Consider the following 12800-nt stretch of genomic DNA (forward strand, 5'->3'; position numbering starts at 1 on the left):
AAACTCCCCACGTACCTGGGTAGGGCAAAAGAAAAAAGAAAAAACAGAGACAAAAGAACAGGGACGGGACCTGCACCTGTGGGAGGGAGCTGTGAAGGAGGAAAGGTTTCCACACACTAGGAAGACCCTTCACTGGCGGAGACAGGTTGCTGGTCATTGTGTGGAGCTGGTGGCCTGAAATTAACACAACATTGTTAATCACCTACTATACTTCAATTTAAAAAGATAAAGGAAACCGAGAAGAGAGATGTCTAGATACTTTCCAGGGTCAACCAAATAGAAAATGTCAGGATCCAGATTGGAACCCAGGTCATCTGATTTCCAAACTCATGCTTTGGGACTTCCCTGGTGGCGCAGTGGTTGAGAATCTGCCTGCCAATGCAGGGGACACGAGTTCGAGCCCTGGTCTGGGAAGATCCCACATGCCGCGGAGCAACTAAGCCCATGTGCCACAACTACTGAGCCTGTGCCCTAGAGCCCGTGTGCTGCAGCTACTGAGCCCACACGCTGCAACTACTGAAGCCCGTGTGCTGCAATTACTGAAGTCTGCACACCTAGAGTCTGTGTTTCGCAACAAGAGAAGCCACCGCAATGAGAAGCCTGCGCACCGCAATGAAGAGTAGCCCCCGTTCGCCACAACTAGAGAAAGCCCGCACGCAGCAGCGAAGACCCAACGCAGCCAAAAACTAAATAAAATTAAACAAAAATAATAATAATAATAAAGTTGCTAAAAAAAAAAAAAAAGACTCATTCTTTGACCACTAATCCCTGTGTCTACACTAGAGCCTGTTTTTAAATTCTCCTCTTGGCTGCTCTTTTCTAGGGGTCTCAGTTGCTTTCCTCCAGGGCTCTGGACTCTGGGCGTTTCCTTGACTTCAGGTTTTTTCTGTCTGCCTGCTTCTCCCGGCAAATTCCATGTGGAGGATGGAGCAGAGCCCAAAGAGCAGGTAAGGGAGGTATCCCAGCAGAGCTTTATGTGAGTTGAGTTAGATGGGGAAGTGATGGGGCAGATGATGAGGGGTCGGGGGGGAGAGAGAAAGAGAGAGAGATTTCTTTCACTGATTTAGTTATAAGGGTGATAAAGTCATTGAGTCTCTTTCTCAGGCCTTTTTATTTATTTATTTTTCTAAATTTATTTATTTATTTTTGGCTGCATTGGGTCTTCGTTGCTGCACGTGGGCTTTCTCTAGTTGCAGCGAGCGGGGGTGTGCAGGCTTCTCATTGCGGTGGCTTCTCTTGTTGCGGAGCACAGACTCTAGGCAAGCGGGCGTCAGTAGTTGTGGCACGCGGACTCAGTAGTTGTGGCTCGTGGGCTCTAGAGCGCAGTCTCAGTAGTTGTGGCGCACGGGCTTAGTTGCTCCGCGGCATGTGGGATCTTCCCAGACCAGAGCTCGAACCCATGTTCCCTGCATTGGCAGGTGGATTCTTAACCACTGTGCCACCAGGGAAGTCCCAGGCCTTTTTAAATGAAACGCTTTCTTCCTCAGTGGTCTGAGGCCTGAGAATATGCATGGACAAAGAATTCTCTGGATAGATCCCTCTACCCCTCCACACCCTTGGAGGCTTAATCTGGGCTGCCTTCTGGGTAAACAAGAATACCACCTTGTTCCAGTTATTTTTGCTGTGTAACAAACCACCTCTAAACCTAGAGAATATGAATTGTCACATCTCTCAGGATGCTGTGGGGTGACTGGACTGAGCTGCCAAGTTCTCCCTCAGGGTCTTCTACACAGCCGCAGTCAGATAGTGGCTGAGTCTGGAGTCGTCTGAAGGCTTTTCTCCTGTAGCCTAAATCTGAATGGCTGGAAAATCTGGGGCTGGTTGGGCGTCTCTCCATGGAGCCTCTCCATCTAGTTAAGTTGGGTGTTCTCACAGGATGATGGTCTCAAGGGTAACTGGCTGTCATGCACTGGGACTGGTTTGTACAAATTTGTAAGAACTGATTCTGTGTATTTCTTTCCAACCCTGCATTCAGTGCTGTCACTTTGGTAGCTTGAAATCAGCCTTGGTGGGAGTGAGTATTTATAGAATAAAAACTGGTAAACACTGCAAATCAGGGGGATCCCCCCACCCCAGAGAGCCAGGTTACCACCACATGACTTTATGTGGTGGTTGGCTTCCCCCAGAGTGAGTGGGCCAAGAAAACCAGGGGGAAGCTGCAGAGCTCCTGAGAACCTAGCCATGGATGTCCCTGAAGGTCACTTTCTTCTTATCCTATTGATCATCAAGTCCTTAAGGCTATCCCTGATTCAAGAAGAGGAGAATTATCCATGTCCCATGGAAGAGTATAATAGAGGACCTGGCACAGAGTAGGTGTTCAATAAGTGTTTGATGAATGAATGAATGAATGAGTAAAGTCACTTAAACTCTAATGCGTATGTCCTTAAATCACTCTAAAAGTGGAAAGCCTTCTGGAAAGTTTTACTTCAACATCAGAGAGGCCAATGATTTTTAAGTGCCCGAAGAGCCTAGATCTAAAATTGCTTGATACAGATCTATTTACACTCTGTCTGCAGGTATTCACAGACCTGTTTTCTCAAGTTCTTCCCGCTTATGTACTCAACTGGGACTGTACACATGACGATGGCAGAATGCTTTTTTTATCGATGTTTTCATACTATGTAAGTTTGCTTTACCTCTCTAAGTGAACCGCAAATTCCTTGAGAGAGTTCTCAGCTATTTCTTTGCCACTCCTCCTCCCCACCTTGCCAAAACTCGATAATCATACATACGTACACACACGGATACTTACAAGATATATGATAGAGATTATAAGCTGTAAAAGAGAAGGAAAGAAGGAAAGGAACTAAAAACTCTTAATGGCTGTATTTCATAAATGTTCTTATTTAATTCATATTCACCCAGAGAAGTAGGCATTATTATTTCCATTTCATAGTTGAGGAAAATGAGTCTTAAGAAAATTTACCAATTTGGTCAAAGCCACACTAGGAAGTAGGGAGCTAGGATTCCAATGCAGACCTGCATGGTTCCAGGGCCTGAGCGTTATGTGTTCTTCAAGCCATCATCCCACTGCAGTATACATCTCCCATCTCCCCCCATTCTCTCTGCCTCCCTCCTTGAAGTATCCACAAGAGTCCTAGAAATGCTAATGCTTCTAAACCCCAGATAGGGTAATAAGTGATTCAAGTTCTACTCTTATAAGAAATGTCCTTAAAAAGCTTGGGAAGGGACTACCCTGGCGGCGCAATAGTTAAGAATCCGCCTGTCAATGCAGGGGACACGGGTTTGAGCCCTGGCCCGGGAAGACCCCACATGCCGCGGAGCAACTAAGTCCGTGCGCGACAACTGCTGAGCCTGCGCTCTAGAGCCCGCCAGCCACAACTACTGAAACCCGCTTGTCTAGAGCCTGTGTTCCGCAACAAGAGAAGCCACCGCAATGAGAAACCCGCGCACCGCAACGAAGTGTAGCGCCCAGTCGCTGCAAGTAGAGAAAGCCGGCGCACAGCAACGAAGACCCAACGCAGCCAAAAATAAATAAATAAAATTAAATTTAAAAATTCTTGGGAAGACTAGAAGCTTGAAGTGTCTTATACTAGGAAGGGAGTGAGCCTGGTTAGCAGGGAGGTCAGCTAAGCGGCTATTGCAATAACTCAGGCAAAGAGTGCTGGTGGGACGGACCAAGGTAGGGTGGTGGGATGGGTAGGCGAGGAAAATTTTGAGGACTATTAAGAAGACAGATCAACAGACTAGTGGTGGATCGGATCGTGCAGGTGCCAATCAGTCACTGTAGAATCATCACTCTGGCTGCCCCGGGAAGATGAGGCTGGAGAGAGGAAGCTGGGATAAGAGGTTTCCATATTCCTGGAGAAGGTGATAAGGGCTTAAAGTAGCCATGGAAGCGGGAGAGTGGATGGTTCTGAGAGATCACATGGAGGCAGAATCTGTGGGACGTGTTGCCACACTAGATGTGGGAATGTGAGGGCGAAGGAGGGGTCAAGGGTGAAGTCCAGAAATCTGTCGTGGACAGCCAGGTGCTTTTCACGTAGCTGGGGGACACGGGGGTGGGGGGAGGTTCCACAGATTTCAGGTAAGGATAAATTCTGGATGTGCCAAATTTGAGGTGGATGAGTAAGCAGGCGCTCGCAGCCAGTATGCAGTTGCATTTAAAACAAAACAAGCATCTCTTATCTCAGTGAGATTCTTTGTTGCCTTCAGAGGTTATAGATGAAAGCACTGAATCCTGTGTGGGACAGGGTTCTGTGTCAGGTCATAAAGGGACCCTGCAATTCTCAGTGTTTTTACTTTACTGTGGTTCAACTCTCTCAAAAGCCATTTATCACCCTGTAGGCACCTCCGTCATCACCAAGATGTCTTTATTGAGACTTCCAGAGCTCATAAGAGCTGTATGATTCAATTAGTGGCAGTGACTCACATAACTCATAGAAAGTGTGGCAGGGAGATTTCAGGGGCCCCTAGGGCCACAGGTCGACCATACACACACACGCACACACATCAAAACTTAGAACTTGCACGGACAGGCTCTAAGACGTGTTTGTATGCTTCTGCCCCACAGGAGAGCACAGCCATTGTTTACACAAGGTCCCTGCGTGTCAGGACAAGGAGGCTGGGCCTTTGTCCCTGCTACACTCTGAGGAAGAAGGGAAGAATTCAAGCCGGCGAATGAGCAAATGTAGACTCTCCAGAGAGCTGCTGCTTTTCTATACATCCCCTTTTATCATGAGACCCTCTAAGGGTTCTACCCAAAACGCAAAGCCAGTTGTAGGAAGGCAAAGCAGGTAGGACAGCCCCAGCCTAAGGAGACCACTTGTAGTTGCTTCACCAAAGGGTTCATTGTCCCACTGTTATAACAGGCACCTGAAACCAAGCCCGGGTTAGATTTCCATGCCACTGCAGCCCGAGCTGAGTGGTCACCCAGCCCAGGGCCTGCCAGCCCACCAGGTGGGTACCAGCTGCCTGGGAACCAGCTGTCCTCCTCACCCAGAATGTCCCTTGACCCAACTCCAACTTTACCCTGAGGTGCCCTAAAAAGTGCTCCCCCACCCCAATCAAGCTTTCCTGAATGGAAACCCACTAAAGAGGAGCTTTCTTACCTGAGAGAAGGTCCTGGTGCCCAGCTGTGGAAAAAGCACCGAGTTCCTGCAGATGTGACAGGGACTCACAGGGCAGATCCGTTGCTTTTAAAAGAAGAAAGGTGACTTCATCTCTGGTGCCGTGGAGTTTAGAAGAGCAACAAGTGCTTCCTGGCTGAGCCAACTCGGCCTCGCCAGTGATGACTCCATCCAAATTATGCAGCCGCTGCCCAGACACGCTCAGCCTTCAGAAGGTGAAGCGTTGGAATCTGACTTGCCCTGTTGTTTTCAAAGAGCTTCAGAAAGTCCGGAAGCACTAACCGCCTTCACCAGCACCAGGGGTAGGGAAACCACACACTTATTTCCCTAAGTCATATCATTACCTCCCAAGAATCCAACATTCTAAGGAAGGAAAACAGGTATTTAAACGTCTGAGGGGTAAAAATTCTTGGGGAAGGAGGGGAGAGAGAAGAAGCAAAGACCTTTCAGGCAGGAGGAGGGGCAGTAAGAAGCTGGAAAGGATCACTGTGCTAAGAGATTTGCAGAGCTGGTGATTCGTAAGCCTACAAAGATGACAAATAAGTGATGGTCTGGAGTTTGCAGAGGGGAAAATATTCAGTTCTGCAAAGGCAATGAGTCACTGTATGAAAGGAAAGTTGACAGTCTTTTTAATGAAGGCAACCTATTTTTATTTTCTTTTTATTGTCTTTGGTACCACTCAACTCATTTGGGGTCGTTTGTAACATTAATATATTAGCTCATAACGTGCCCACATTTCACTAAATTTGGGAAAAGAGACATTTGTTTAAGTCAGGAATTTTCTCTTTTGTATGTTAAAGGTGAGGCTGGAGCAATCGGATTTGTAACATGAGATTCAAGGTCATGTCAAGCTACCCAGGAAGCCAGGCACCTCTGCTTGATGTCACGTCCTTGGGCTAAAGTTTGGGCAGACCTTCTGGCTGTGGTGCCAGGACAAGACATGGTAATGGCTGTGACCTCCGTTGGAAGTAGGGCAGAGGGTTGAGCTTAGCAGCTGACTGCCCTTTCTATCACATCTCTACTTTAGGAGAGTGTACAGCGACTTGGGGTCACTAGGCATGTGTCCAATTTCTTGCTGAACTATTTTGAGACTTTGGGGATCTTCCTGTGTCAAACTTCACTCCAGAGAGGGTAAAACAAGAAAAAAATCTCTTTCTGTTGAGATAGAGATATTCAGTTCCAACATTAGAAAGGGGTTTTTGAATTCACAGATTTAAGAAATGTCAACATGGCTTGTAGAAGGATTTGCAAGTCTTCTAGTCAGGGTGTAAGTAGTGAGAAACGTAGAAGAGGAGCAGAGTTTCATCAATGTTGAGATCAACAAAGGGCAGGAGGCATTTTTATTCGGTTTATCATAGACTCCTCAGAGCCTTGCACAGAGAGTAGCACACAGCAGGCGCTCAGTAGATAGAGAATAAATGGTGTCCGACAGCCCCTTCTGTTCCAGATTTCTAGAACAGATCTGTTGAGGACTTTTTGTTAAATTGCAGTATAATTGACATACAATATCATAGTAGTTTTGTATGTGTTCATCATAGTGTACATCATAGTGATTTGATATTTATATACATTGAGAATTCTTAAAGTCACCATCTGGTAAGCAAGGCAATTGCAGAGAACATGAGCCAGTGGGTCTCATGGAATGCAAGAGGCACTTGGTCCTTTGCTTTGCCTCAGCCCCCAGGTTCATCGCCACAGTTAGAATAGAGCAGAGAAAGCCAGTTTCTGGACCCATGAGTCCCTTTTGCCTACCCTGTTCCCCTGTACATCAGCTAGACTCTGGTGTCTTTCCCCAGGGCCGGGACTCCATCTCATGGGCAATCTGCCAATTCTCTTCAGTTATCTTTGTTCTCAGCATTCCATTATAGAATGTTCAAACTTAGAAATGTGTTGAAAGAATTTTATAGTGAACACCCATATACATACCACATAGTTTCTTCAAGTGACGCTTTACTGTATTTGCTTTATCATATATTAATTCTCTATCCATCCAGCCGCTCATTTAATTATTTTTGATATTACATTCCCAAGTAAGTTGCAGACATTAATACATTCCCCAAAGTACTTCAATGTTATTAACCAGAGTTCAAAATTTGTTTACAATTCCTTTATTTCTTTTCGGATGAAAATCGTGTACAGTGCAATGCAAAAATTGTCAGTATATCATTTGATGAGTTCCTATAAATGCACACACTGTGCAACCCAGACCCTATCAAGGGACAGAACATTGACCATCACCCTAGAAAGTTTCCCATGTCCTTTCCCAGCAAACTCCTGCCTTAACACTCCTAGAGAGATCCAATATTCTCATGTTTTCACCATTGATCAATTTTGCCTATTCTAGTACTTCATATAAATAAAATTGTACAATTTGTATACTTTTGTGGAATTTCTGTTCACTCAGCATGTTTTGGGGATTCATCCATCCATGTTGTTGGTTTCTTTTCATTGATGAATAGTATTTTACTGTATGAATATGCTACGGTTTATCCAGGCTCCTATTAATGGACACCTGGTCCTCCAGTTTGAGGCTGTTATGAATAAAGCTAATATGAACATTTTTGGACACGCTTTTTGTGGACATGTGTTTTGGTATCCCTTTAGTAAATACCTAGGAGTAGAATTGCTGGGTCTTAGAAAGGGGATGTATTTAATTTATATGAAACTGGAAGATCTTTTTCAATTTTTTGACCCTTTTCCCCTCCTACCAACCATGTACGTTTACATTTTTCTGACAACATTTGGTGCTGTCAGTCTAATTTTAGCCATGCTGGTGAGTGTGGAATGGTACCTCATAGTGGTTCAATTTGCATGTCCTTGATGACTAAAGATGTTGAACGTTTTTTCACGTGCTTACTGACCATTAATTTACCACCTTTTGTGAAGTGTCTGTTCAAATCTTTTGACCATTTTTAAATTGAGTTGTTTGTCATTTTATTATTGAGTTTTAGGAGTACTTAGTATATTCAGAACACAAATTCTTTGTCAGACATGTTTTGCAGATAGCTTCTCCAACCCTGTGGCTTGCCTATACATTTTATTAATGACATTTCTTCTGATGAACAGAGACTTAATTTTGATTGTGTAATTTTTTTTTTTTTTTTTTTGGCTTTTGTCTTCCCCCAAGTCATGAAGATAATCTCCTATGTTTTCTTCTAGAAGTTTTATAGCTCTGGCTTGTATGTTTGGGTCTATGGTCCTTCACAAACTGATTTTTGTGGATAGTATGATTTAGGGCAAGATTAATTTGTTTCCATATGAATATGTAATTATTTCAACGCCATTTGTTCCTTTCCCAATAGGGTTGCTTTAACACCTTTGTCAAAAATAAAATAAATGTCTAAGTATGGGTCTATCTCTGGGCTCTTTATTCTGTTCTATCCATCTGTTTGTTGATCCTTGTGCCAGCACTGCACTGTCTTGATTATTGTAGCTTTAGGGTAAGTCTTGAAGTCAAGTAGTGTTAAGTCTACACCTTTGATTTCTTTTTTCAAAACTTCTTTGAATATTCTAAATTCCTTACATTTCTACAGAAATTTTAGAATCAGCTTGTCAATTTTGACTAAAAAGCATATTAGGATTATGATTAGGATTGTAATGACTCCATAGATCAATGTGGTAATTGCCATCTTAACAATACCGAATCATTCAATCCATTAACTTAGTGTATCTCTCCATTTATCTACATCTTCAATTTCTCTCAGCCTTGTTTTCTTGATTTTCTCTTTGTTGTTGATTTTCAGCAGTTTGATTATGATATGCCTGAAGGTTTTTATCTTGTTTTGTTTGGTTTGGTTTTGATATTAATCTTTCTTGGCACTTATTGAGGTTTTAGAGTCTATAAATATTTGTCTTTTTCCAAATTTATAAACTTTTCACCCATTATTTATTCAAATACTTTCCTGTGTTGTTCTTTCTCTCCTCTCCTTCTGAGACTCCAATTATATGTATATAAGACATTCTGATATTGTTTCAAAGATCTATGAGTCTCTGCCCATTTATTATATCTCTGTTCAGTTTGAATCATTTCTGATGATCTATCTTCTAGCTCATTGACTTCTTCTTCTTTCATTTCCCTTGTGCTTTTAAGCACACTTATCGCATTTTTATTTCTGATATTTATTTTTCAGTTCTTATGTTTTCATTTGATTCTTTTTAAATAATTTCTATTTATCTGCTAAGATTTTCTATATTTTCATTCATTATGGACATATTTTCCTTTACATACTTGAGCATAGTTACAATAACGTCTTTAAAATTCTTGTCTGCTAATTCCATCACCTAAGTCATCTTAGAGTTGGACTCTGTTGATTGTGTTTTCTTTTTAAAATCTGTTTTGTTGTATGTTGAATAATTTTGGAGTGTATCTTGGTCATTATGAATGATATATTGTAAAAAGTCTGGATTCTATTATGCTGTCCTAGTGAGTATTGACTTTTCTTTATTCAGGCCTTTAGAGTGGCTGAACTCAAACTACAAAACTCTATCTCCCCAGTAGCAGCTGGAATTTCAGTTCAGCTCTTTTAGCTGTAGCTGGGACTCTTAAAGTCTGCCTCTTACATATGTGGTTTGGGGTCAGCCACAGATCTGGGCAGAGTTTATTCATAGAATGTAGGGCTTCCCTTCTGCCCTGCATATCACAGACAGGGCCTTATTCTTAGGCTAAAAGTTGTAAATCAGGAAGCTTACCCCATGCCATTCTCTTCTTCCAATGGTTCAGTCTGCTCTGGGTTTGCGGGTTTTTTTTTCTCTCCAGTACCTTCAACTAGGTGTTCTTATATTTTGCCCAGAGTTTATATTTGTTATCTACAAGATGTATGGTCCAAGAGGAGCTACTTGGCCATACCAGAAGGTTTCAATTACCTTTTGAGTCATCTAGTTTACTTTCAACAAGATAATTCATAGCTCTTTCCTGGGATTGTATTTATGTTTTATTTCAAGCACCACCTCAGATTGATCGGTTATGTTGAAGTGGGTACTGAGCTTCAGCAGAAAAGGGTGAGATAATCAATAAGCAATGTCTGCCTTGGACAAAGGAGAGAATATGAAAGCTGGATATTTGTAATTTCTGTTATGGTTACTTACAAAACAATATAATACTCAGCTGTTTTTACCTACTAGAACATCTTCTTGAAGTCTGTATTTGCTTGTTTGATGGTTAATCTTCCCCATTAGATGTAGACTTCATGAGAGCAGGGATTGTGCTTGTAAAATTCACTCTTATACGTTCAGTGTCTATCATGTGGAATACAGCAGGCTCTCAATAAATATTTGCTGAGTGAATGTGAATAGTGTCTGATCAGGACCCATTCCAACTTGGTACAAGTTATCATCAGTGATCCATCTCTGAAAAAATTAAACAATTTTAGGAATACCTAATCCAGCTTCATTTTTGTTTTAGTCTTACTTTTAAAATTATATAACCAATGTGGAGAAGCAAATAGAGAACACAGATTAGCAAAAAATAAAATAAATCAAATAACCCCATTTTTCTCCTCACAGACATAACCATTTTTGTAACTTTTTTTCACATAGCTTTTTTTTTTTTTTAAAGGATTTGTTTATTTATTTATTTATGGCTGTGTTGGGTCTTCGTTTCTGTGCAAGGGCTTTCTCTAGTTGTGGCAAGCGGGGGCCACTCTTCATCGCGGTGCGCGGGTCTCTCACTATCACGGCCTCTCTTGTTGAGGAGCACAGGCTCCAGATGCGCAGGCTCAGTAGTTGTGGCTCATGGGCCTAGTAGCTCCGCAGCATATGGGATCTTCCCAGACCAGGGCTCGAACCCATGTCCCCTGCATTGGCAGGCAGATTCTCAACCACTGTGCCACCAGGGAAGCCCTCACATAGCTTTTTATTATCCTTCAATTTTGTTTCTCAGTCTTGGGTGCATATTCTAATTATCTGTGCATCTTTGAAAAGTCATGATGTTCATGCCACATCCCAGACCAATTAAATCACATTCTCAAGGATTGGGACCCAGGCATTAGTATTGTTTTTAATTTCCAAGATGATGCCAGTATGCAATCATGAGGACCCAAAGATGTCCCAGCTAAGACTATGAGAGGTTTTTCAGGTGCTATTTTCTGTCTCCTACATGGTACAGTCCCTGCCCTCCAGGAGACTTCAAAGAAAGCAAGACTTGAAGTAATTAAATATGAAACAATTAGAATTCAAAAGGGCACCAAAGATACATAATCAAGTGCTAAACTGCATAGAAGCTGTGAGTTAAATGTGCCAGAATAGACATTCCTGAGTGAGATCAGAAGTGGACTCACCTGTACTTCTTACTCCTGGGCAGGGAGCCCTGCCAGTTACATTGAGGGAGTCTCCTCCCTCTATAAAGGTTTGGTGAAATAGGCACAGTGACATGTTAGAATGATAGATGATGCTGATTCTACTCCTCTCTTCTTTGAAAATGTCTGCTTTATAGAATCCTAAGTCCCCAGGTTCCTGGCCTCCACTCTCTCTTTGTGGGAAAGCATTTTAATTTTTTTTTTTTTTTTTTTTAGTTTCATCTTTCTTTGTATTTTTTTTTAATTTTTTAAAATTAATTTTTATTGGAGTATAGCTCCTTTACGATGTTGTTAGACTCTACTGCACAGTGTGGGAATGAGTTTCAATTCTTTAACTGACTTCAGAATTTGAGAAGATCAACCCTCAGCCAGAGAATCTTCTGCGGAAAATGCCACGGCTGACCAGGTAGCCTGCGCCTCTGGAGTGGAATCCAGATAAGTCGGGCATAAACATCTATCCCCACCCTATTTCTCCAGCTTGCCCTAGGGGAACCGATCAGCAACCAAGCATAGAGCCTTGTTCTTGACCCAGGTGGCATAAGAGAATCTGCTGGGAGATTGTAAAATACCTATTCTTAAGCCCTGCCCCAGAGCAATTACATAGAACCTCTGGGTGATGGTACCCAGGCATTGGTACTTTTGTCAAGGCTCCCCAGGAAATTAGGATGTGAGAAATATTGGTGAGGCAACTTCGTGGTCCATTTTCATGGGTTGTGGGTGGATCTGAAATCTCCCTTCCTGCTATTCCTAGAGGCAGCCAGGCCTTATGTTAAATAAGCTAGGGTTTGAGTCCCTCCTTTGCCATATATTGGTTGTGTGATATCGGCTAACTTACTGAACAGCTCTGACATTCCATTAGTCAATGGTAAAAGAGGCAAAGTAATAGTTCCTACCAATGAGATTCCACAAGACACCGTATATAAAGCATTTGGTACACACTGTACCTAATAAACGTCTGCTTCCTTCCTTTCCTGTACCTCCCAGCCCCACCCTGCCTTAGCATTGCAATAAGAGCTACAGGCAGCTGTGGCTTGGTTTTTTGCTATTTCTCCTTGATTTGACCGCGGCCACTGCATGAGTCTGGATTTGCAGCCCTTGTCCCTGGATCTGGCATTCTGATCCAGCCTCCTGAACTTGATCCGGCTCTTCTTTCCTGCCTTGCAGGTTCCAGGCCCAGTTTCCAACACCTGTTTCTGTTGCTCAGCCCTAAGCCCCAAAGCGATGGTTTCTAAAAGTAACTGGCTCCATGTTGCTCCAGCTGCCTTTTAGCACTGGGAGGGGGTGGGGCTAATTTTAGACTTGTCCTGGACTAAAGTCTGAGAAAAAACAAGGCCAGGCAAGTCCAACTTACCCCCTCCACCGCCCAACACTCAGTATCTGGGTTGGAGTTTACAGAGAAAGTTTGAGGAGATGTTGC

The sequence above is a fragment of the Eschrichtius robustus genome, chromosome 11, assembly GCF_028021215.1.
Source record: "Eschrichtius robustus isolate mEscRob2 chromosome 11, mEscRob2.pri, whole genome shotgun sequence".
In the NCBI taxonomy this organism is placed as follows: domain Eukaryota; kingdom Metazoa; phylum Chordata; class Mammalia; order Artiodactyla; family Eschrichtiidae; genus Eschrichtius; species Eschrichtius robustus.